This window comes from Poecilia reticulata, chromosome 12 (genome assembly GCF_904066995.2).
Source record: "Poecilia reticulata chromosome 12, P_reticulata-male-v2, whole genome shotgun sequence".
Classification (NCBI taxonomy): domain Eukaryota; kingdom Metazoa; phylum Chordata; class Actinopteri; order Cyprinodontiformes; family Poeciliidae; genus Poecilia; species Poecilia reticulata.
Window position 1 is genome coordinate 5,174,949 of NC_088841.1, and position 27,353 is coordinate 5,202,301.

The 27,353-nt window shown below is 39.7% G+C and overlaps 1 pseudogene across 1 annotated transcript; it reads left to right on the forward strand.

Moving 5' to 3' along the window:
• The first annotated feature begins 5,241 nt into the window (after positions 1–5,241).
• LOC145554241 (LIM/homeobox protein Lhx5-like) lies at positions 5,242–27,353 on the forward strand (annotated as a pseudogene). Its single transcript, XR_014090271.1, has 5 exons — positions 5,242–6,217; positions 8,776–8,999; positions 9,849–10,126; positions 14,411–14,573; positions 25,732–27,353. The product of XR_014090271.1 is annotated as an LIM/homeobox protein Lhx5-like (transcript).

Here is a 27,353-nt window from a genome sequence, read left to right on the forward strand (position 1 = left end):
TTCAGAGCGCAGAGAGGTGACGGAGAGGGAGGCCCCCGGGGAGGGCCACCAATCAGACATCCATCATGCTAACCTCTCCCTTGGGACGGACCCTGCCAGAGAGGGTCCCCCCCCCGACCCCCCGACCCACCGCCTCCTCTCCCACCCGGAGGTGGTCTAACGTGTGTGTGTGAGTGCATATGCGTGCGTAAGTGCATGCCTTTGGGGTTGGAACGAGGTTTTGTTGGGGGGGGGGGGGGGGGGTAGAACCGGTGTGCTCAGGTGTCCGGGCTGTCACGGTGCAGAGTGGGAAAAGACCCGGGCAGAGAAACCACTTTGTTTTTTTTCCTTGTTTTTTTTTTTGGATGTGCTATTTGATTTACTTATTTATTCATTTCTCTCTTTTTTCTCTCTCCACCACTACAGATTCCCTTCGCGTTCGTAATTACAGGAGTGGGTGTTAACTCGTTTAATTATCAGAAACATTTACCTTTTTATTTCTGTCACCTGAATGCACCTGAACGTACAAACAGCCGTCGCGGTTTTCTACCGATTAAAAAAAAGAAGAAGCAGCAAGGATCCAGCACGCAATGTTGTTGAGATTTCCACTTTTCTTTGCTGCACATTACTGTAAATTAAAGAAGGAGAAAAAAACACTTCTTGCCACAGATGCTCCAATGCAAATCTTTTATGAACAAACTCTTGACGACAGAGAAAAGAAATTCTTCTTAAGCCACTTCAGATGTTGGTCCTTGGGTAAAAAAAAAAATAAATAAAATAAAATAAAAATTCACATACAAGCGGACTATCAAAGTTCCTCTTCTTTGTAAACAAACTCGTAAACAACTAAATGAAAACGTTATGAAACGCTTCGTCGAAATTTCGAAGCGAGTCGAAAGAGGATCCTCTTTTATGGGTTTTGCTGGGCTTGATGGATTTCAGGTGTGTGTTTTCTGAATGGATGATGCAAGCCATCCTGCAGCATTCAATGCTGACTGGAGGAGCCTTCTTCACACACACACACACACACACACACACACACACACACACACACACACACACACACACACACACACACACACACACACACACACACACATGGAGAGAGAGAGAAAGAAAGAGAGTGCGTGTGTATGTGTGTGTTCATGAAAGATCTCATTATTAAGCTTTGAACGTGATTAAAATTCAAGTAAATCCTAAAGTAACAGAGCTTCGCTTTGGAATTTTACGGATGTTTACGTTTTTACAGAAAGAGACACTGACTGACTTCGTGTCAGGCATATTGTCACAAACATGTATGTATTCTACTGCTAGCTTAGTGACTTGATAGTCTTCTTTTGTGGTGGAAAAAAAGGATTATTTACAGTAAGTTTTGGTGGATTTATGGTGATGTAAACATAAAATCCCCTTGAATGCCGCACGCGCACAGTGTTTACAGCATAGAACCGGAGTTTGCGAAAAGGAAAGAGGGTAGACGGCGCGCGCGTGCGTGCGCGCGAGCGCGTGAGGTTTTTGCAGTGAAAAGAAGAAAGCCTGTTGCTGTCCTTGGTGCTCCCTGCCTTCAGCACCACGGACAGCTTCCTCATTCTTCTCCGCAGGTGAGGCTGCGGCGCACGCCGGAGCGCAACAAAAGCAGCAGCAAACTGTGATTTTTTTTTTCTTTTTTTATTCCTTTGCAACAACCATGCTATGTAGTTGCTTTCAAATATGCTCCCCGGTGTTTTTCTTCCCTATTTCTTTTTCCTCCTTTGATACGGGAAAGGTTTCGATTTGAATGTATTTTTTTAGGCGTTATTAAAAAGTTTTAAAATTGCAACAAAAGTAATTGTCGACGATACTCTGACACTTTGGAATGTCTGTTCCCATATGGCGGAGATTCAAACTTAAAGTTATGAAAACAGACCAATTTGGGCAGAACAGAAGTGGGCAGTAAAAAAGTACATTTAATCGAGTGCTGTACTTAAGTACAGTTTATAATGTCGGTGCACTAGTTGCAGTTCTCTGACCGAAGGCAGATTACCGATCTATTAAAAAGCCCGATCTGATGATTCCGATTCTTGGCCGACACGGATTGTTTTTTCTGGATGAAATGTTGCTAAATATAGCAAGAAAGTCTCCGAGTTGGCGGAAGAGACCTGGTGGGCGGGGCTAACAGTCAAACCTTTCTCACAGCAGAGCATTAGTGGCCAGTGGCTGATTTTTTTAGACCGTAAATAAGATTGGTGGATAAGATCGGCTTCACGTGTAAGTATTGACTGATCACCAATCTCCCAAAATCCAAAAAATTGAGGCCCATTTCACGGCTAGCTGATTTATTGTTGCACCCTTATTTTTTCAGAACATGTACTTGAGTGGATTTTTTAAATTAATACTTTCACTCCATTAAATTTTAACAATAAAATAATTCTGTTTACTTCACTATCTTTCACTAAAGGTTTCTGTTATTTGTTGTTTCTGTCGGTTTTTGCTTGTGTAGTTTGTCCATTTTGTTCCACCGACAGTGAAATTACACGCGACACCTCTGGGTGGCGATATCAACCTTAAATCAATTTCAAGAAGAAGAATCACTTTCGTCCTACTCATGTTGCCTTATAGGCATATGAATGAATAATACAGGACACGGCAGTGTCTTTGAGTGTGTAGGAAAAGCTAAAAAAATAAAAAATTTAAATAATGCATTATTATTGGTGAGCTGGGATCTGTACAATATAGCAGCAAATTATCCCAATTATTCTTGATTACACTCCAGTGAAAGATGTCGTCAAAAAACTTCCCATTTTTAAGGACGTTCAATACTTTAGGTATTTTTGACTTAAGTAATAATTTGTCAGAGTTTACTCGAGTAATACCTAATCAGTACTTTGACTCAAGTAATGAAACAGAGCACTTTGTCCACCACTGGTCTTGGGTTGGTTTACCATACAGGCTTCACTAAATGCTTTAACCAATTTTTTATAGTGTCTAATGTCTAACATTAAAGCTAACAAGAGAGTTTAATAAGATTTGAAGATAGCATGCACAAAATATGAATATACATCTAAAAGTAGGCATTGTACTAAATTAGCTATCTTAGGCACAACTGAACATAAGAGTAAAATTTTCAGTTTCAGGTATGTAGACTATTTTCAAATGCTCTTTTTAGTAAACTACATTTTCAAATTTATTTACAGTTCCAGTACAATCCATTCCGGTCCATTAGTACAGCTTTTTACAGTAAAAAAAAAAGAAAAAAAGAAAAAAAGAAAAGAAATAAAATCACAAATGGATGCCATTCGCACTCTTGACTCTAGATGGCGGAAAAGTACTTCCACTAGATCTGTGGTATGAGTAAAATATGACTCAACAGGCATCTTTAGACAAGAGGTGATTTGAGGCAGTTTTGCGACAATAGTCTAAAAGGGGTTAAAATTTATTTTAATTTTCAGTTTAATTCTGGGTTTAAATTTAAGAGTTAAATTATTAAACACAACAACAAAAAAGCTTAACACTTTAGCAAAGAAGACTTTATAGGCAGTATAATACACTGTGTTTAAAAACTATGTGAAAAAGGTTGAGGTTCCATACATATGGAGATGGTAAATTTTATTTTTTGAGTTTCATTTTTGTTTAATCTGATCATTTTGATTACAGATTTCAGCTGGCAATAATAATATTTCTCATTTAGGAATCTGGGTTAGGGGAAATCGCCATCAACTCTTTATTTTGCCTTCAGACATATTTTTTATTGATTTATTTACTTTTACATTCATGAAATATAACTCTGTGTATCCCTACTAGCAGAAATAATTCAACAAGTAGCATTCAAATACGTTAACACCCATTAACGTTTAAATATATATATTTTTGCCTTATCTCAATAATATTGGGTTTACATTTAATAAAAACCTAATTTCCCCCCCATATTGAGACATCTTCAAGGCAGAATCATTCTTGATAAATGCAACAACAAATCTAAAGGGTGTTATTTTTCTCTGAAATATTTCTATTCTGTTTAAAAGGTTGTTGGGGCCCCCTGCTGGCCTGGGGGTCTTAAGAAGCATCTTACTTTGTGTATTCGGTGGGCTGACCATCCTATTGTGTTGCATGAGCTCAGACCTGGACGAGTCAATGGCAAATCAAGAATGGGACTAAGAGTTGGGTTGTCTCCAATCAGGAAGGGGGTAATCTCCCTATGTTGACTCTCCACTGCCTGGACAGTCCTGGACAATGATTTAAAAGTTGTAATATTTATTTATTTGTTTATTGTTTTGCACTTTTTGTCCTTTCTCAATGACCAAAATCCAACGAATAAAGTCAAAATTAGTTTAGGAGAGAGAATGTTACTTTAGAAACTTGTCAAATAGGCTGATTTTAGTTGTAGAGTAGTAGACTGTTTTGGACAATCAATATTAAAGTCTTTTTTATTATTATTCCTGGGCTTTAATTTTAAGTTCCACCACAAACAAAACCCCAGAAATTGAGCCTTTTCGAATTCGTGTCCCAAACCCCAAGGTTAACAGTGACTCCCATCTGCCCACTCCCTTATAAAACTTTTACTAATTTATTTTTACTTACTTATTTGCTTATGTCACGTATTTCCAGTTTAAAATAAACACAGCGCACATTGACATGAACAACGGTTTTGAACGAAAGGGTAAAGTTTGAAGGAAAAAAAGCCATGCTGTTCGTCGCTTTTCACTCTTTCGTGAATTTAAGCTAACATCGTGTACTTAAGCTAACATCTCCCTAGTTTAACTCTCATTATCGTCCTCAATGACCTCAGTCGCGTAAAATGAGTGAGAATTCACACCTGCAGTCATTCAAACGAGACCCCAAATACAATGCCCCGTTAAGGCGGAGCAGAACCAGCCTCTCCTGCGTCCACTTACATGAATTAGCCTCTCTGCTTGTTTGCTTAACTGCAACCAACAAAACGAGTCTGTTGGTAAATATTGAAATTCCCTTCGGCTGGGGGCCGCCCTGTTAAAGCACCAGGTGACCGGGCTCTCCCCATTGATAAGCTCCAGTTAATCCATCGCATTTCCCTGTAAATAGCTGCGTGCATGAGAAAGGCCCTCGAGGGCCCCCCACCTCTCCTCCTCCTCTTGTCACACAAGGCCGCTGAGGGTATGTATCAGAAAGCATTGTTTTGGATAATTCCTAATATCATATATATATATATATATATATATATATATATATATATATATATATATATATATATATATATATATATATATATATAAATATATTAATCTTAGTGTGCTTACAGGAATCTCCAGAGTGAATGAATTCATGAGTGAAGTCTCCATGAACCGGCGTCACCACAAACGGGGCCCAGGTATTTCTGCGCTCCGGGGTCCTGGCTCGGAGGCTGTACACACACACGCACACACGCACACACACACACACACACACACACACACATACACACACACACAACCACAGCTATGAGCGTGTAACCATGACAACTGCGCTCTGATTGGCTCGTCCGATGCGGGGAATTAACAGGGGCCTCGTCCAATCTGAGCTCTGGATGCAGCTCCGCGCTTGGCGAAAGAAAAAAAAAAAAAAAAAAAACCTCTCTCATGATAACCCAGGCACAGTGATGTGAAAGTGGCAACGTGAGGTGAGCCCGGAGGAAATTACTGGACTAAAAACAAAGCGCGAGCGATGAGGGGATTGTTTTAAAAAATAATAATAATTATATAAAAAAAAAACTAAACTAATAAATGAAAGATGACGCTTTAGGTGTTTGAAACAGAAGAGAGAAAATATGGTTGGTTTGTCCATCACGCAGCCCTGAAATCTCTTCCCTCTCTTCTTCTTTTGGATTGTGGATTGGTGACAGCATCCCGACCCAGGACTCAGGACCGGAACAGTTCTTTTATTCTTTTCTTCTGTTTTTTTTTTCTTCTTCCTCTGGTGGATTGAGGGTTGGGGGAGAATCTTCCACTTTTCACCCCGGCAGAGCTCATCAACCAGGAGCCAAGACGTTGTTCCGCGTAGAGCCGGCTTGCCCCAGTCCGAGCAGCGCAGTCCGTGCAGCAGGGAGGTCGGCACTCGGCGTCTCACGGGCCGGCAACATGATGGTCCTCTGCGCCGGCTGCGAGCGGCCCATCCTGGACCGGTTCCTGCTCAACGTGCTGGACAGAGCCTGGCACGCCAAGTGCGTCCAGTGCTGCGAATGCAACTGCAACCTGACCGAGAAGTGTTTCTCCCGGGACGGAAAGCTCTATTGCAAAATGGACTTTTTCAGGTAACGCGGAGAAAGACTGGACTCGGTTGGGAGGATTTTTTTTTCCTTTTTCTTTTTGCGTAGATTGTTAAGGGTCAAAATGTTAAATTTCACGCGGAAAAAAAAAAAAAGAAAATCTGACCCAAACGTAAAAGGTTATTACATTCTCAATCATATTGGACCAAAAACAGATCAGTTTTGAACTGAAAATGTTCAATATAAAATAATTCACCTTTAAAATCAAATCAGTAAAAGCAATGCAGTAACAATAGCCAGCTTTATGAGACATTTTAGTGAAATTGCCTTTAACAAATTATACATAAATACTCTGGCCCATTAATTCAATCAGTATATATATATATATATATATATATATATATATATATATACTCAAATCTCCTACAACTAAATGAAGTTCAATCTAAAACAAATATAAAGGAGAGCATCAGGTTCAGTTTATAATGTCAATTGATAAAACAGCTTTAAATAAATAGTATCCTCCCATTTTTTCTATGAGGAAACGGCTTTGCTTTGTTTTTTTTTAGTATTATTATTATTTAATTTTTTAAAGTCCACTCTCAGCTCCTGGTGCCACTTCCCAAACATCCATTAGGCCATTAACTGGTTCCCAATTCCTCCCTAACCCCCCTAAACCCCCACGCCCCCCCAAAAAAAGTGTTCCAGGTAATTGAGTGATATAATATAAGTGAAGTCCTTGTTTTTGTCGCATCATTTTCATTTTCAACGTGACTGTCCTACTCTTCCCAAATTGTCTAATGACATGTAAGTCGCGTCATCCCCCCACCCCTTTACCTCCCCCCTCTATGTTTTAGTCGGAGGGCCGGGGCTGTTATTGGCCCCTCGCGCGGCCTTGGCCATCATATTACTGCGGGTCCCCATCAAGCGCGCTGGATTTAAATGGCCCAGCCATTAGCCGGGCGAAACAGTAATCACCCTAATGTGTCCATTTGTTGTGTAAGTAGTGTTGTGCCCTTTTTTTTTTCTTTTTTTTTTTTTGGAGAGGTGAGGAAGGGGAGGAGGAGGGGAGGGGAGGGGGGGGGGGCAGTTGGCCATGCATGTGAAAGGCGCACGGTGAAGCGATCCCATTGCAAATGAGGAAACAAGCTCAGATTGGTGTTAAAACCCCCTAAAACAAAACAAAACAATGCTCCACAATAAAAGCAGCTTGCTCTCACCCCAAAGGCTCAAGCAGCAACACATTTCAATAGAATTCTGTTACAATTAATAAAAGACAACAAAATGTTATTTTTTTCTCTCCATCCTCCTATATTTAGAGGATCAGATTTATTTGCGCTATATTTGTGCATCAAACTGATGAGTCGTCCTACCATTTAGGCGGCTGAATATGGATTAAAGGAAGATTTTCACGCTAAAATGCTCCCCCACTCTGCTTAATCCCATAATATATCCGCGGCTACAATGTGTTGATTGTCACTAATACGTTTTTGCGTGGGGTTATTGTCAGAGCGCCTCCGTCAAAATTAGCTCCCTTTCCCCCCCTGTATTATTATTATTACTGATATCACAGAGTTCTGCCAAGAATGAATCAGTTCGCAATAGTAAAAAAAAAAAAAAAAATTATATATATATATATATATATATATATATATATATATATATATATATATATATATATATATATATATATATATATATATATATATATATATATATATATATATTATTATTTTTTTTTTTTTAATTACAATACCTATTGAATTTTATTTCATATTGATCACGTTATTTTTTTAATTGGATCTTTAATACGGTAAGTAAAGTACTTCACCTCCAAGACGTCATTTTCTGCTTAAGCGTGGCCTGTCTTTGTCTTTATTTCTCCTAGAAAAATATATTGGATATAGATTTTTACTTTTTTTTATCCCATATGGGTCCCAATTTGAACCTATATAAATACACTGAAAGTCAAACTTAGACGTCCCGTTTCACAAACCACCACGTTTATTCACCTATTAACCAAAAAAAAAAAGAAAGAAAGAAATAAAGGAAGGAAGAAAGAAGGGAAGAAAGAAAGAAAAATCACCTTCTTAAACAAAGAAATCAACAGTCCGGCTTAGGAAAAGCCATTTTTCTCAATTTCAACAACCTTAATAACAACGCTTGGACGTCCACGTGGGTCTTTACGCTGACGTCTTCTCAACTTTAATTTGCGTTCATATATATAGATGAGAAAACAGATTATTTTATGTCTGATACTAAAAAAAGTGAAAGTAAGGCTGTGTTTGCTCATCTGATGAACTCAAACCCCGTCATTAGAGCGTCCTTTTGGTCTTCAGCCACACCAGATGGAAATCTTCTCTTCTGTCCGCTGAATAAAATGTTATAATGACTTATAATGTAATGCATGAGCCTGAATGCCACATAGAGTGGGGACTTAAAATAAATTTTTAGATTTACACTAATATATATATATATATATATATATATATATATATATATATAACACATAATCAGTGTTTTAAATAATAAACAGAGGACTTTAATAGAAAGCAAAGATTTTAGTCTGATTCGATCTTTTTTTTTCTTTCTTGTGTGTCCAGGCGCTTTGGCACAAAATGCGCGGGCTGTCTGCAGGGAATCTCGCCGAACGACTTGGTGCGTAAAGCCCGCAGCAAGGTGTTCCACCTGAACTGCTTCACCTGCATGGTGTGTAACAAGCAGCTGTCCACGGGAGAGGAGCTCTACGTGATCGACGAAAACAAGTTCGTGTGCAAAGAAGATTACCTGAGCTCCGGGGCCATTAAGGAAGTCAACCTGAACTCAGGTGAGCGACATTGCAAAAAACAAAAACAACAAAAAAAACAAAAAAAAAACAGCTGAGCTGCGCTTATTGGCTGCAAAATTTGTGGGAGGGGGTGGGTGTGGGGGCCTGAGTGGCGAGAAGAGAGAAATAAAATAAAATAGATCTGAGAAATAAAGAGAATAAATAAAGCTGGGGGTCCGTGGAGAGCGTTTCCTCACAACCTTGTCGGAAGAATAGTTTCAATATTTACCTCCACAGAACAATAGCTTTCTGGTTTTGTGTAGCAGGGTCCGCGGGGGGAGGGGAGGGGGGGATGAGGATGTTAACGTGGCGCGTGTTGCTGCTCCTCTTCTTGTCTATTCATCCTTAAAAAAAAAAAGAAAAAAAAGAACCACACACCTACACACACACACACACACACACACACACACACACACACACACACACACACACACACACACACACACACACACACACACCACACACACAGAAGGACAGCATCCACCCTGCATGCTCAAGCTGCTCGGTTATTTTCGGTTTATTCACATGGAATATTATCGTGTTAGTTTATCGTTAAGTGTATTTGGTGAGAAACGAAATGGCTTCTTATTTCTATTCTCTTTACATAAACCAAGATGAGCGAAAAACAGAATATTTTGTTAAAAATGAGCAGAATCTGAAATTTTACATTCAGATTTCTTTCTCCCCCCCAACACCTGGGCTAATTAAAATTAAACCGCCCCCTCCCCTTTCTCTGCCTCCCTCCTTGACATTTCGGATCGTGACCTTCCCTCCTTGTTTGTTTGCATCACCCCCCCTCCACCCACCCCCACTTCACCCACCCGGGGCTCCCCTGGGGTCCCCCTGCAGTCTCGTCGTGCACAGATAGGAGTTTATCGCCGGATCTCCAGGACCCGATACAGGACGACATAAAGGAGACGGACAATTCCACGTCCTCAGATAAGGAAACGAACAATATTGAGAACGAGGAGCAGAACTCCGGGGCCAAGCGGCGGGGGCCCCGGACCACCATCAAGGCCAAGCAGCTGGAGACGTTAAAGGCGGCGTTCGTGGCCACGCCGAAGCCCACGCGGCACATCCGGGAGCAGCTCGCGCAGGAGACGGGGCTGAACATGCGAGTCATCCAGGTAAACTCAGAATATTATTATATGGATATATATTTATGATTTACTTTATTTAGAGACTGCATTGAGATGCTGAAACAAATGTAGCAACCTTGTACCACCGGAGATCAAATCGACATCTTTTTCTCCGATTATTTCGTCGGCCTTGTTTTTATTTAGTCCAGAATAATCAGTTAAAAACTGAATCTGCCGAGCAGAAACAAAGATGGAGGCCATTTGAGCAACCACAACCGCGTTTCGGCGACAGTTGAACGTCTTTTCCACGTTTCATTCTTTGCCCACCTGTTCACATCGGTTAGACAGAAGCCCTTTTGGCCTATTCAAAGCAAATATTGTTGAATGTCTGAATTGGTAAGCTCATGTGATAAGCACCAACCACCGTTCTACCACATTTAAATGGTTGCTAATGTAATTTTTACATGTATCCAATGTAAGCTTGGATGGAAGCTTGATTTTGTAATGCAGGGGCGTCTCTAGAAAGTTTACAATGGACCAGATGGGGTGGGGGGGGCACGGGGTTGGCAGCCCCAAACTTCAAAATTATACCAGAATCTACAAATTTTTCTTTTTATTACATCATAAATTATACTCTAAAAAATTACAGTTGTCGCAAGTCATTAAAACTCATTCAGGAAAAAAAAAAAAAAAATCTCAGCCATAAACCAAAGATGTGGGGGTTGGTCTCCCCCTTGGTGGCGCCACCGTCCCTGCTGAACCACAGTAGGCGAGACGGACTCACCGAGACAAAGACAAATTGGTGACAAATGACGGATTATAAATCAGTAAAATTACCTTTTAATTTTCCCGAAGTGTGCGGGACGTTTAATTGAAAGCCTCATTATCTGTAAGAGAAATGTCAAAACATGATGTGGACCATTAGTGGGGTTACAGATCCAAATTTACCGGCTGCACGCCATGTGAAATGTTTCTTTTAGGTCTATACATTATGGACCTATTTGGGTAATAATGATAAAACGATAATAATGGCTGCAGTAACAGCCTGTTTATGTTTTTAACCATACAAACGCCTGGAATGTTACAGTGAAACAGTATTTATGGTGAAGAATATCTTAAAAACTACCCAAAAAGTTACTTTTCCAAACCACGTATTTAAGTAGTTGTAAGTCAGTATATTAAGTGCTAATTGCCAAATGTTCATATTATTTAACCTTTATTGTTGTGTATTTTCTGATTGTTAGATTTGTTACTTACTGTATTATTGTTGTTATATTAGCTTAGATTTCTTTATTTTAAAGAGGACAGTGCATATTAAACAACATGAATACATCATGTAAATATGCCAGATTTTGCCTGAGAGGCTAATTTCCATCTGTAGTTTCATAGCAGGTTAATGGAAGAGATAAAAAAAAATACAGTTAACATGCATAACAACATATATGAACCATGATTTATTACAATAAGTATTTGTAATAGAAACAAAAACAACTCACAACCGTAAAGGAAAAAAAAGAGTGCAAAAACATTTAATTAAAAAATTATTCAAAACATCAGTGCAATTTTGATTATCTAGCTTAAATGAGTTCCTAAAACAGTTCAAAGACATCATAGTTTTTAATTCTATTATAATCAACTGTTATTGTAGCTTTTCAGAGTGATATTTTTATGAAACTCATTTCTAAACATTTTGTTTAAAAATTTTTCTACAGTTTAGAATTTCTTTAAATGTCATAAATACATTTGAAATAGTACCGAAAAACAAAACAAAAACAAAGTTCAGTTTTAAAGTTTATCCTTGAAACAAAAGGTTAATTTAATCTTGAAAAATAAAATAATCCTTTTTTTTTTCTTTTTTTTGGGCTGCTTTGGGAATGATAAAGACCATGTTTACACTGGAGGCGCCAGTTTATTTGGAAATAATACATGTTTCACAGCCATGAAATGAGAGAAAGGTTAGCCTCACTGCCTGCCAATGCTAAGAGGAACCCCAGACACAAACATGTTGTGCAACGGAGCACACACACACGCACACACACACACACACTGCTTCCTGCTTTCTTTTATCCTCCATGACTCACACACACACACACACACACACACACACACACACACACACACACACACACACACACACACACACACACACACACACACACACACACACGTACGCGCGGAGTGTCTGGGTGCAGACTGTGTCAGGATGATTAGCACCATCTCTGCCAACTGTGATGTGGCTTTTTGTGCACTCACTGTAATTATCGCTGATTTCACAGATTTACATACCGCCCTCCCCTTTTCCCACCTCTCCGCGCCGCTCTTACTCACTTCCAGCCTGTTTCCTCCGCATCTCCACGGCCTCGTCTAGATCATACACTGCAGGCAATTTTCTCTATGTGTATGTGTGTGTGTGTGAGCTCAATCATACAGTCAATCACCAAAGCCAGTCAATAAGTCAGTCAGTCAGTGAGTCCGTCGCACCATCCCTCCCTTCACCCCACACCCCTTTATATATATATATATGTGTGTGTGTGTGTGTGTGTGTGTGTGAGATTGCTCAGAGCCAAAATGGAGGCTGCGTTTCGTCATCTTCCTCCTCGTTCGGTGTGTGTTAAATACCGCAGCTCTCGACGCGGGGAGCCCTGTGAGCCACGCTGCTTCTCCAGCATGTGGATGTAATCCCTAAGCAAGGCTCTCTCAAGGGAAGCGAGAGCATTTCCATAAAAATGTACCCTACAGTTAGACGATTGTTCTCAATAAGCAGGTGTTGCCTTTGCCGCTGGAGCACGGAGAGCACAGCCTAAGTGGTTTTTGGCTGTTTCTTTAAGTGTGTGGGTGCGCGCGCGCGTGTGTGTGTGTTGTTTTGTTAATCTGTAGCACAGTGGGATTCTGCCTCTGGTGTAGCCTAGCATGGTGCGAACATGCATCATTATGCGGCATGCGATGCAAACGGCGCAAACGCGACCTGTTATGTGCTTGTAATGCAAAGAGCATTCCTCCATATGGCGCGGGAGGCTTTGCAAATAAAAAAAAAAAATCCTCCTTTGTTAGTTTTCAAAGAAAGTTTATTTAAGCATATTCTCTTCCGTTTATTTGAACTTCCGGCGCGGGGGCCGTTGGGGACGCGCACCGTTTCTGTCGCTTTGTGATTCATCTTAAAGTAGTGTAACAAAGAGAAAAACTTCTTTATAAACTGTAAAATGCAACAAAGGGTGTTTCATTTGCTGGCTTTTTTTTGTTTTGTTTGCAATTTCTATGTCTGGTTTGAATTTGTTGTGCTTAGGCGATAAATCAATAAATCGCATGATAAATTATAAGCTCAATAATTTAAATTTGCATGAATTTTTTTCTTTCTTTTTGCTAAAAACTGAATGACAAACATCTTCAGTCTGGTGCTTTGGTCTCAACTTGCCCTTTTTATGAAGGAAAATTTTGTTTACATAGATTTCATATTTCATTTTATATGTTGTTTCTGTTGTTTGTTTATTTATTAGTATATTTAAAATGTCTTCCAGTTCCAGTGATAAATGTTCAGAGGAACTTAAAAATTAGTGATCTTTGACAATGTTTTCTGGCATTTACACCGTTACTATTACTCAAAAAATGGTCTCAAAAGAGCAATATTATCGTTTATCGCAATAACTAATGGGAAAATTTATCGTCCAGAAAAATTTCGTGTCAAGCCTGGTTGTGCGCTCCAGCACCGACAAAACATGAGAAAAAGATTCCAGCTTTTAACAGTAAAGTCCTGATACTGTAAATCTTTTATTGTAATTAAACTAAAGTTTCATTTCACAGCCTACTGCTGTCTTTACTTTTAATCTTGAGTGTGGTTAAAAGAAAAAAAAAAAGAGTTTCTTGAACCGTATTAATTGATAGATCAAAGAACTTAAGCATCACAAAAGAAAGCACAAACACTCGTGCAAATGGGGGCAGAGGTGTCTTAAAACAGGATCCAAACAGGTCAGAAGTGAATCCCTCCTAGATTTTTCAAAAACACTCCTTCGCCGTTTTGAATACGAGGCTTTTCAAGGAAGGCAGAAACTTGAGTGAAAGTCAAGGCTGATGGGAATGACGGCTTTCAGTGCAAACTCTGCAAAAGAGAGCTCAAAAAACGAAATGGAGCCATACCACAAAGAAAGAAGGGAAAAAAAGTTGTCCATCTTCTACTTTTTCTGCTAAACATGCGATCAGGTGGATCTTAGAAGTGCGTGAGAGTTTCAGAAACAGAATCCAGATGAAAAGCTAAAAAACTGCAGGAAAAACGGCCACTGATCATCTCTGCCATCGTTTTATTTTTCTTTCTTTTTTTGCTGTTGTTGCCGTTTTAAGGTTTGGTTCCAGAACAGAGATCCAAAGAGCGGCGAATGAAGCAGCTGAGCGCCCTGGGGGCCCGACGCCACGCCTTCTTCAGGGCCCCAGGAGGATGAGGCCTCTAGGAGGCAGGCTGGAGGACCCAGACATTTAGGACCTGGGCCCTACGGTTACTACGGAGGTAGGGCGGGAAAACTCTCACTCATTTTCACACACTTTTTATCCGGCCTCAGCAAACACGATCCATATCCAGGTTGAACATCTGTATCAAGAACTTGACATTATCAGTGCGGGTAGAATGACAGGAAGACATGATATAAATGGTTTGTTGTGCTGGTAATGTGGACGCAGTCCAATGAAAGTGTTTTTGGATATCAGACTAGTTTCCATTAGCTACTTGTTTTTGTGTTCAGAAAAACAGCCAAGACCTTAATTTGACTCAGGCACACACCAGTCATTTTGTTGGTATTTTTAGTAAAAAGAGACTTTTGTTAATTTATCTTAGTGCTTATAATTGAATACCAGCTATTCAGTTTGAATCACATACGCAGCTACCAAATCAAAGTCAGAAACCTAGTATTTTGGCTAATTACTAAAACCACAAATTTGATCAAAAAAATATTTTAAAAAGTCCTTTTATTTGGGATAAATGCCTAAAAATATGCACCTGTGACCATCATTACGTATAAAAATACCACTTTTCTTTGATAAAAAGCAGCAATAAACTACATATGCCAAAGCTTTGCTCTCCAAAGTTACTAACTTTCTGCTCTAAATATGAACATGTCATCAGCAACGAAGTTAACCGATGCAGGATGCGTGGGGATTTAGACAGGTTTTTATCCAAATTACAAAGCTGTGGCTGAAATATCCAATTCTTATGTTTGAAAAGACAAAGAAAATAAATGAAATACATAAATAACTAGGAGCAATAAGTGGTCTGTTTGGAAAATCCATGGCAACAGCTCCGTTTAAAATGGATCTGGGTTATTTGAATAGTATGGATAGCTGAAAAACACGTACATTGTGACGTTTTGCTAAATCGTTGACCCAGACATTATAACTTAAAAAGTACTTTTCACTATTTATGGGTTGCATCAAATAAAAATGTTATTTTGTAGATAATCTTGATTCTTTGGATGATTTGGTACAATATGATTCGAATCGTCTCTTTTCTCCTCTTTTACGTCAGAGTTGATTTTTGGAAATCGACAAAAGACAAGAATGTGTGAAATGCGAACAAATGCCGTGGAGCAACTAAATGACACAACGTCCATTAGAACCAAAGGTAAACGGGAAGGTAGCTTTTCATTTCAGAAAAAAAAATAAAAATCCAGAATACAGGTCTCCCAAAAAACAGAGAGAAACAAAGAAAAAAATTCTACGCAGACACTAGTCAGGCCGCTTCTGGAATCGCTTCATGTCGAGATAAAAGTTGTGAATAAATATTTACTCAGCATATCAGCAGTGTTCACATGCAGACCCTGTTATCTCAAAGGAATCATGCTCTGTGTGCTGTTCTTGTCAGATTAGACAAATGACAGGCCAGGTCTTAAGAATGTGATGAAATTTCCTCCATCTGCGAGTTGTTGCAAGGTTGAGCCCCATTTACCTGCTAAAGAGCTGGGAAGAGTTATTGATGCTTTATCACATCACAACTGGACCACTGTGATGGTGCTGATCAGATTTTACCTGCACTAAGTGAACGCGTCACGCCGGTCTTGGCTTCTCTTCGCTGGCTTCACGTCCCATCCCAAGTTGAATTTAAAATTTTAGCACTTGATTTAAAGCTTTAATAGTTTTGCTCCAACCCTATTTAAATGATCTCTGCTACATCCACTCGACAGTGAGAGAACTCGGGTCTACTAGCCGTTTCTCTTCGGTAGTCCAATGTTGGACTACCGAACAACCGACATTTATTGTATCGTTATCATTTATCGTGAGGATTTTGATTTATAGTTGTCACAATAAGTTCAATTAATGATTTAAAAAAAGTGACTATTGTAAATGTTATTTTAATGTTTCTCTGCTGTTGCATCAATAAATATGAGCAAATTTGAACAATTACATTTCTTTAAGTTGGTAGTGTCGTGTAAAAGTCTGTTTCAAATGGGAATTTTTTTTTTGGACAACAGTATTTTTGTGGAGCTGTGACGTTGTGCCATACAGTAATAAATAGTTTTCATCACATTTTTATTGTTATCACAATAGCATTGCGAAATATCGCGATAAAGCTCTCAGTCCATGTTGCTCATCCTTGTTCTATCGATTCAGGAGCTCACAACTCAAAACATAGAGATTTCAAATCATTGCTTCGAACAGATCTTTTTTACTTTAATTACTTGTAACTTTTAAATTGATTCTATTGGCTCTCATTGTATGTTTAACTACTTAAAAAAAATCTGCTGTATGAATAAACCTTACATTGTCAACATAAAATGTGTATGTAGATGCTCTCAAAGTGCATCTACCGTTTTTCTGTATTAGATTACTTATGCCTACAGCACAGTAAGTCATGGACTAGTTACCATTATCAAGGTACATCAGAAACTCCTTAACTATCATGAAGACGCCGGCATCCTCATAAACCGATTGACTTACATCAGTGGTGCCCAAAGTGGGCCCTTGAGGGCCGGCATCCTGCATGTTTTAGTTCTCTTCCTGGTGGTAGTAACAACCTTCTAAGCAGGTCAATGTTCCTCTTCGGCCTCTAATGACCCATAATCTGATCCAGGTGTGTTAAATCAGGGAGAGAACTAAAATGTCCAGGATGCCGACCCTCCAGGACCGACTTTGGGCTCCTCTGACTTGCATTTCAGCATTTTGAGGGTGACTGTTAAGGGTTAAAAGTTTTACTTTCAAAACTGAGATCATTCCTAAAGTTTAAAGTTTGTTTAAGGCGAAGCCAGTGATGAAGCGACTGGTGTTTCTCCGGCTTTTTGAATCATAGCGTCATGCAGCGCTGCCCTTCCCCCACTAGTTTACTCATGGTTATCAAACTGTAATCTCATGCTGAGCTTCCTAGTAATCATGCAGGCAAACATAGTTGGAGAAAGAAAATGTATTGTGTAAACTCTTATGGCGATGAACCATCTCTGTTTGGTCATTTTCAAATCGCAAAATTTTGAAATGTGACACTTTCTGTAGAAAGTTTAGGAGTTATCTGGAAATCTATTGATAATTGAACACACTATCGCATAAAAACATGAAAGCCATATGATGTTGGCAAGCTAAACATTAATATATTATATACATATATACATTTATCTACAATTATCATCAAACGTGTTAAAGCTATCAAATCCATAGATTGAAAATGTGGCATCAATAGTCCAGGGTTCTAGAAACCGTCAGGGTGTGACCTCCAAACGTCTGCAGGTAGCAATGTGCAGTTTACTGAGGACTGGCATATACATAAAAATCCAGTTGATTTTGTTAATATTATACTTTACCAAACAATACTTAAAATCACCGTTACAGGTGAACCTTAGATATTTTAGATTTCCGGTTTGTTCCCATAATAATAAATAAATTTTTGCTAGTTTTTTTTTTTTTTTTTTAAGAAGTAGAAATCACTCCATCCAACAAACAACTTGGAGAACTTTGTAACCTGAAGAAGACACCACTACTGCTCAGATTGAGTCACCCACCCGCTGGATTAGCATTAGCAAATAAATCTTTCCCAAAAGAAATTCAGCCCTTGACAGACAGACAGGAATATCCGAACACAAAACCGACCAACAACTAGGGCACCGAATTAAACAGAGAAATAAAGCAGATGCACCTGTCATGTTTATGAGCTATATGTTTGATGACAGTCGGAGCTCTGCTGTGGTCTCCATACATCTGCAACACCTACCTGAGGGGCCTTGCATTGAGACACAATAAAGTGGAGCCGTCAAGGCTGCGAGGAACCGAGCCGGGAGGAGGGGGTGAAACAGAGGACAAAACCTCTATGCCTCTCTCTCTCTGTCTGTCCATCCTCTCTCTTTCTCTCATCTCTCTCTTGCCTCTGAGCGCGCTTTTCACACCCTTTGTGCGGCGGCACAGGCCGGCCGATTCCCTTTATCTGAGCCGACGCCTCTCTTCTTCAGGATACTTGTGTGTGTATGTGCGAGTGTGTGTGTATGTGCGCGTGTGTGCGTGCGTGTGGCTTGATGCTGCCGCATGTGTGAGTGTAATTATAGGCCGCGGTTTCCAACACTCCCTCAACACATCACACACGACGTGCTCTATACCCAAACTAGCGCGCAGGCCTGTTGGGCACACCAGATAATTAGCATGTGCGGGAGAGCGACGTCACGTCTTATTGGGCGCGTGCGAAGGCAAACACGCTGAAATTGAATCAGGTGGCGGATATCTGCCTGTTAGTTCCTACTTTCTCCCCGCTCTGGACCCGAATGGCAGCGCGGGGAACATATGGTGAGACTCAGAGAAATGCGAGTGCAACATCTGGGGCGCCGGATAAAGTCTGCCATCGATCTCGGCTCAAGGTGTGCTGAGACAAATGGCTTTAGTTTTAACTGTAGAACAGGAAGGTGGTGAGAGGCAGAAGGCAGATGGAGGTTTGTAATTGTTAATGGATCTAAAGGAGCAGCAGCAGCAGCATACAGGTGTTGCTTTAATCCTTTTTAAATGGTTTGGGCTACTTTTGGGTTAATGATTCTAAAACTCATGGAGCAAGAGGTTCTGAAATGATCTTCAAGTAGTAAAAAAAAAAAAAGATTCAAATTCAGAGCCACCATTTTAAGAGTTAGAGGTTGGTGGATCAGTCCAAAATATTGATAATATCGAAACTAAGTGTGTATTGGTATCGGCTCACTTCTAGTGTGACGAAGTCGATACTTTAGACTCAGATTCCCTGTTGAACTTTTGTCATTTTTGCATTGTAGTTTCTCAACTTGACGTTAAAAAGATTTGGCTTTGGTTTGCTCTCAAATTATAATTCTTTACACTGAGTTTCTTCAGAAAACAAGTCAGAGAATTTGGTTTGGTTCTTCTGTTGTTTTTGTTTATCATGTAATATGCTACTAGTGTTTTGTAGCCACCTATAACTTTATCTAAATTCTGAGTGTAGTTTTAACAAAACAATTCAAAATTGGTCAGACATATCACACTTAAAGTATCGTTATAAATATCATGATATTTTGCTCTGACAAGATGCTATCACGATATTACTAGAGATAAAATTCAGTTTGCTGTCTTTAAAGAAAGCTGTCAGTCGCTTAGCATGAATTGTAATTTCCAACCAGAACGGCTGCGGGTCTGCGGCGGCACCGCTGCCACCAGACTGCTAGAGATGGCACGGCTCTGACGGAATGTTTCAGAGACACACGAAGAATGGATTTTCATTTAATTGTCAGAAAAAAAGTCGTTAATATCATAACAGCAAAATACAATCTTGAAAAGGCTTTGGCATATTAATTTGCTGTGCACTTTGAGGTATGCTGATGTACAGCTCATCAAGTACGAGGCTTTGTCAGTAGTCAGAAAGGTTTTCAGCTCATCTTATTCAAATGTTGCAAAAAAACAAACAAACTATTTTTAATGGTGCAGCTGGTTCTGAGTTGGGATGGCCACAGCACGGTGAAGAAAAATACAAAAGTTTCACTTTTGAACCAAATTGATCCAATTTTAACTATGAGATCTATGAGGTCTCACCTATGAACAGCTAAGGCATTCTTTAGATCAATTTCCTACCAAAAAAATCTATTAAGCAATAAATGGGTTCAAAGGTCAGTCCTGTATCAGCTACTGTGTGTTGCACAATGCTTAAGAAGACCTAACGAATGTGTTCATGTGTGCAGAAGTGAGCACTGCTGAGAAAGCGAAAGGTTTGGAGCAGAAAATAAATGTTCAGGTCCTTTATGAGTTTTTAACATGACAGCTTTCATAAACTTAACCAAAGGAACGTTTGTCATGTTGGCTAACAATAGCTGATATCACTGCAACATTATCAGCAAAAATAAAATATATGACAGTTTTTCCACTACCTACCAGCTGAACCACATAAAACGTTTAAAAAAATGATGAAAAAAATAATACATTTTGCATTAATTGTAGCGTAGTACATAAGTATTTTAAACTGCAACTTTTCTAACTTCCTGCAGTGACAGACTGCTGCAGTGCTGATGCTAGCTTGGATGTGAAAAGGAAGGTTCAGATTCAGCTTTTGTTTGCGTTTTTGCTAAAAACGACAGCAAAAAAAAAAACAAAAAAACAACGCTCCTTGGTATTGCTTTATTTTCATAAACAAAGTCACATTGCTTTACTTCGGAGACCAAAATAAAGTTTGTAAACCCCACCAACTTTTACCATTCATGTCCAAATCCATGAAGTATGTTGGACCATTTTCTGAAAATTTTCAAAATTACAAAGGAAAAAGGCTAACATAAAAGTAAGTATTTTTTTTGTTGTTATTTGTGTTTTATGTAGATTTAAACATTTGACGGTCACGCTTTGTGGAGAGTTTGAAAAGAACTCAGCCTGGTTATCCGCATGAAAAATACACAAATCTGATCTGAAAACCATCTAGCTTTTTTTTTCTCCAAATGGCAGCATTGAGAGATTTATGAGCCCAGATTTTTAGAGATCAGCCTATGTTTCATGATTTAATTAAACATTTCAGCGAAACATAAATTCAATTAACGTAGAGTTGTTCTAAAAGACCAGAAAAACATCCTAAAAGGCCTGCAGTGCGTCTTATTATTCCACCAAGGTGACAGACGACAACAGGAAACAGTTTTTTCTCTTTTGTTTTTTAGTCTAGATTTATCCGTGCTTCTTGTCAGTGTGGAATATTTACACTAATTAATTAAAAAGTTTGGCTAGCATTTTAAAACTGCTTACTGTTAGAGTCAAGTGAAATCTCTTGACATCAGCTAACGAGACCAGATAGGATGAAAGCTGCATATTTCTGGTTGTGCCAAATTTTTCTTGGACCTTTACAAGTAAAGAGCAGCAAAAATACAAACGTTAGCTCATGGTCGCATTGTGTCATTTTGTAGCAGAATTGGCACTGATTCTATTGAGGGAAGGAAGAAAAACTTCATCCATCCATTTTCTTACACCCTTGTCTCTCAGTGGGGTCAGGAGGGTTGCAGGTGCCTATCTCCAGCTAGAGTACCGGGCGAGAGGCGGGGTCACCCTGGACAAGTCGCCAGTCTGTCGCAGGAAGAAAAACTTAAGCAGATGAAAAGACTCACGATGTTTAAAGTCAGAATTTTATCTGGGAGTGATATATTTTATTTGGATTTGAAGGTTGAGGTGTGAAATCTAATTTTTATTTAGTAATTATTCAACTTCAAGGGATATTTCTATTTTTTTGTATTAATTTCTTGCTAATTTGAAACTTCTAGGTAAAATTTGAACGTGAATAAATTCCATTCTTCGATGCCATCCTATAGAAGCATCTTGTTTTCAGTTTATTTGTTATTATGACATGAACTAAAAAAAAGCAACTTCTTTTGTATTGATTTATAAATAATTCTAAATAGATCATTTTGACTTACAGTGAGGGATTGATTGTACAAGAATCATTTGAATATTTCTGTTTTCTTTCAAGTTGCACTAAAAACATATCTGGTTCTGTCCAGTCCTCATGAGAAATATAACAATAATTTAATGCGGAGGTGTCATCGGTCATGAATTTAAATTTCATGAAATTTAAAGTAATCAGATGCTGGTGATGCTGTTGGCAGAAAGGATCTCCAGTAGCAGTCAGTCTTCCAACGAATCTGAAGAAGCCTCTGACTGAAGACTGTTGCTTGAGTGACACAATTTACTTGCAATGCTTTGTGTCTCTAGTAGCTTCGGTTTAAAGCCTGCGTCACACAGCGAACGGAGCAAAATCGAATTTTTATCTCCACTTTAACAAAACATTAAAATTCATAATGCCTTTTGAGAAACAGATCAACTGCTCCTCTTCATCTCCCAACTTACCATAAACCAGTTAATGAGACCTTTAATTATAAAGTCAGCCGATTGAGAAATGCGTGTTATTAATAACTGTATTCGTAGAGGGACGAGCGATAATAAAGCCTCGTGTCATCAAACCTGAGCATCCAAGTCAAAACAAAAGCTAAGACCTCTCAGAGGTATAAACACGCCAATCAGTGTCACGGGTTAGACACAAAACATGCTAATCCAGAGAGGGCAATCCACTCACAAACGACTGGATCCTGGTAGCGAGGTGTCACTTTTCCTGGTGGCAGGTAAAGAGACGGAGCTTGAATGCTGACAAATTTTAACAGGACCGGGAAGAGAAGCCATTAATCAAAGCTGACGGAGGCGCCACACGGAAAGATGCGGCAGGAGGCGTTGTTTACCTTCATAATTTGATAGATGATCAACTTTGCGCCGAGTCCGAATCCTCAAAGCTGACAGAAACTAAAGCTGCTCAATGTTGAGCTCCGTGTTCGCAGATCCGACTGGCTTCTTTCAAATGACAGTATGTGAATGTGGATAAAACGGACCATAACATGAATGTGATTCACATACATTTTCCCTGCATAATGGTGGTAACTTCTGTTGAGATGCTCATTTATTATATTGGGGTGTTTCACGATCAAGACGATAAGAATATTTGGAGGTAAAGAGAATGTTTGGATTTTTTGAAGGTATCGAAAAGAGTTTTCTTACCTATTTTGGAAATACTTTATACCAGTAGATTTGTATAGAAGTGACAAAATACTTAATGTTGTATGGCAACAGTTTCTCCATTTAAAATAAATTTAAACTTAAAATCTTTATATCTGTGGAACAGAAGCTCTATTAGTAAACTTTAACTAGTGTTGCACTTACCAAAATTTTGTGGAGAATTTCTGATCTGGATTCCTCTGAAACTTTAATAATAATAATAACCAGACAAAATCTTGTTGAGATCTACAATCTCTTTTTCAAGAGCGACCTGGCAAGATAGCAGCACCGTTTTGCAAGTATCAATATTTACATTCAACAGGAAAAAATAATTTATCTGCTGATACCAATTTAATCTGATTTCAGGTTTTCTTTAGTTGTTTTAGAAAGGATATCTGAAATCAAATACTGTTTTTTTCTTAGTATCCATGGGAAAAGCATGCCGTTCTGTGAGAGACCAGTTGATTTAAAACAAGGTTTTAGTATCAGTTTTACCCCCATTGTCCTCATTGCCTCATTTGACGCATGTTAGGGGTGCAAAGGGGTTAAAACAAACAAACAAAAAGCATTAGTTGTCATTTTAACTTTCCTAAAAGCCCTATGTTAGCTTCATGAGGACAGGAAGTCCAGTTGCCTTCTGTTTAAAACACTTTGGTTTTTATGTTTGGGATGAGAATCTACTCTGACTCCAATATCGCAGCTAGTTGCTACAATACTAGCAAGTGACGAGGTTTGCATGGCTAACATTATAAAAGTTTCAGTCTCTTATGTGTGATTACTAAAGAATCTTGTTGCTAGCCTTTAGGATTAGCAGAAGCTTCATAACTCTGTTCGGCCTTAGTGATATTAACTTTATGTCTTGCTCTTTCTCGCTCTTTTGCAACCCGGAACAACAATGTTGTAGATAAGTGTTTTCTGGTTAACAGCTTAACTCTCTGCTTACTTCATTTTTTAATATCTAGCTGAAACACTAAACTGCCTGTTTTCAGTCTTCTTTCTGCAGTAACATTGTGCACGTCAAAGAGCGTTGTTGTCTATGTATCCCAGTAGCTCATGTAATTTCTAGTTAGAAAAAGATCTTTCAATGGATCTCAAACATTTCTCATAACACTTTTCACAACAGACTGCTTCTTTCCGAGCCGAATAATGTCCGTGTTGCAACTTGAATTTTTTTTTGAGGCTGTCGACTGCATCGGTGCGACTCGTCTGTCCTCTCTGACTTCCCCAGTCGTGCTGTAAACTTTTTAAATTTGCAAAGTAGCTGTCATTTACAAGATGTTTCATTCTGAAGTTTTTTCAGTTCTTTCTGTAATTTAGAAACGAGACCAAATGGACTAATGATCAGCAAGCTGACAAAGTTGACAAACTCTGTCAACGTAGACTGACGTTGGCCATTGCCTTCCTATGCAACTCAATTTGTTATTTCCCTTCAGCACTGCATCTGGGCTTTTTTTCCACTCAGCTCTATTTCTCCTGTAGAATTCAGTCAGTGAGCAGCAGGAGGAGTTTTAAACAATGACCTAAAAGCCCTATGTTAATTTTCTGCGCGGTTTTAGAATTGTAGTCTGCCATTTTTTAGCAATGAGAGCGGAGTAAGTAAACGAATTCAGTCCATTTTGGCCAAACTTCTAAATATTGACTTAACGTTAACAGCCATCTTGTTCCACTCGGCACTTTGTTATAGAGGATGGTTGTTTATAGCGCAGGCTACATTACAGACGTCTAGTGATGGTGACTGGGTAAAATTTAAAACTTTAACAGAGTCCACGCCTCCAGGAAGTAATCGTTTTTCAATAGAGTCCAAACCCCATGGTACGAAGTGTAGAATAAGGGACTGGTTTTTACCAGGCTGTTGTCAGTGTAGTTTGCCTGGTGAAAGTGTGTTTTGAAAGAGTGAATGGGTAATATCTGCAAAAAATTTGTTAAAAATAATTAGCTTCAGTGGCTTTAAACAACTAAAGTCAGCAATAGGGTTCCCATCTGACGAGCTGTTAGTCTTCAATCACTCTGAGAATTTATTGACTGAAGGTAAAGTAAGAGAGATATGTCTAATAATAATTTTACTTCAACAAACCCAAACTAACATTGTCCTACCAGATTGAAAACTAAGTGCAAACATACGGACAAACTAGTTGATGAACGGATGGTTAGACAAAAGTGACGGAAGACGCAGGCGGGGTAATTAAAAATAACGCCTAGATGAACCGATAAAACGAAGCAGCTCGTAGCTCAGCTGAGAGCTGAAAATAGAGTGCGGTTTTGGAAATAAGCATGGCTTAGCGAAGCAGAGCCGAGGGACGGTGCCTAAAGCTCTATCAGACGTGACAGAGAGATGCAGTCGACGGGACCTGGCAGATCTGCCGGGGAGACTGGAATCTCATTTTGGAATTTCTAATCTAGACCCAGAAGTTTTCAGCGGGAGAATCCATCGAGGCGCACGCATGGCTGCGAGCTGAATGAGAGGGGGAGATGAATGCACTGTGGAGGAGGCGAGAGAACTGAGGTGGAGAGGTGTGGAGTTGTTTATACACTCAAATGAGGCTGTTGGAGACCGGTTGGTTGGAAATTGGACATGATCAATTTCCCCACTTAGGTAGGGGTGGAGCTGTGTGTAAAGCTGCACGTACTGCTTAGGGCGAGCTGTGAATGTTTTATGTGTTTAAAGTCTCAGGAAAAATGAACTCCCGTGTTTCTCTTCACAGAATACCAAGGCGACTACTACGGACCAGGGAGTAACTACGACTTCTTTCCCCATGGCCCTCCGTCCTCTCAGGCCCAGTCTCCAGCCGAGTCCCCCTACATCCTGGGCTCTGGGCCCGGAGCCATAGAAGGGTCCGGACACCACCCATCAGACGACCAAAGGTACACGGACATGATCTCTCACGCGGAAACCCCCAGTCCCGAACCAGGCTTACCGAGCTCCCTTCAGCCGGTCCCCGGGGACGCATATGGGGGCGGACCCAGTCCCCCTTTCTCCTTGGCCAGTAACTCCAGCTACAGCGCTCCCATGTCCCACCAGGGCCAGGAGATGGGCGAAACAGGCGCCTGGTGAAAGGACAAAGTAACAATAAAAACCAGGGACCAACCGTGGGCTGAATGTCTGCCCGGCTAATTCAGGAGACGTATCAACAATGTTGTCAGAAGGGGAAAGTACAGCTGAAATTTCCACAGAGAACCTTTTAAAATCAGAGACTCATCTCTACAACTGAAAAAACTGATGGAAAGAACGTAACGCGAAGCACGAAAAACGATATTTTTGCTGCACGGTAGACGCTCCAAAGCATATATCCGTTGTTGGGTATGGGACTGAACAAGAGATTCCATCCAGCAGAAATGCTTCTCGCCTTCCCCTTATCTTCTAATGCTCTAGGAACACATTAGTGAGAAACACCTAAGGGGGGACATGTCTAGTTTTCTTAATTTCACACCACGTTTAAAGAAAAAAATGTTGCTCCAAAGCAATTTTGATTCTCGCTTTATGTCTATTTTGCCACTTAACGACAATTTTGAACCTCAACGCTCATAGTCAAATGCATCTGTCGCAGTCGAGGCGGTGTATGTTTAATCTCATTTTAAACATGTTTTTTTTTTTGCTTGTGTAAGACAAAACATCAAATCAACAGCTGCCGCATGACAGACACGCACTGACTTTCCCTCACATATCCTGGCTTGGAGTCCCTTAATGCACAAAAAGTGTTCTTGATCATAACTTGAAAGAAGGATGTCTGCACTATTATTCAAAACACGAACACAATTATACAGACACTTGTACCCTACCACACACACACACACACACGCACGCACATCACACCCATCGAGGCGGCCCTGATAGTTCTGCTCCGCTCACTGCTTCACCTGACCTTCCTTTTGTTACTGTCCCTTTTAAAAAAACATGTTTTAATGGAAATGATTTTCAAAAGAACATTGAACCCATAATGGAGAATGTCCTTCAGCAGCTGAGGTCTCCTTCCTCTAAAGGCGGAAAACAAAAGAGGGGGCAGACAACATCTGTGACATTTCGGCTGCCTCCTCCGAGGCGCGCGTTGCCATCTAGTGGTCGCCTTTTCAAAGCGCACGGGGTCTCGGTTCGACTTGTGCACCAGAGGACAACAGCCTTTAATAGATATATTTTTTACCCTTTCCTCTTTGGTAATAGTTCACGACCAAGTCTCATCAGGGCTCCTGTTTTTTTTTCCTTTTAAAGAAAATTTAACTCAATTGCCAATTTCAGCTCAGTCCTTCCTCCTTCGGTGCCACCTCTGAGTTCGCTGTACTGTTGTTTTCAGATCATTTTGTGTTTTTTTTTTTGGACATTGTATAAGAT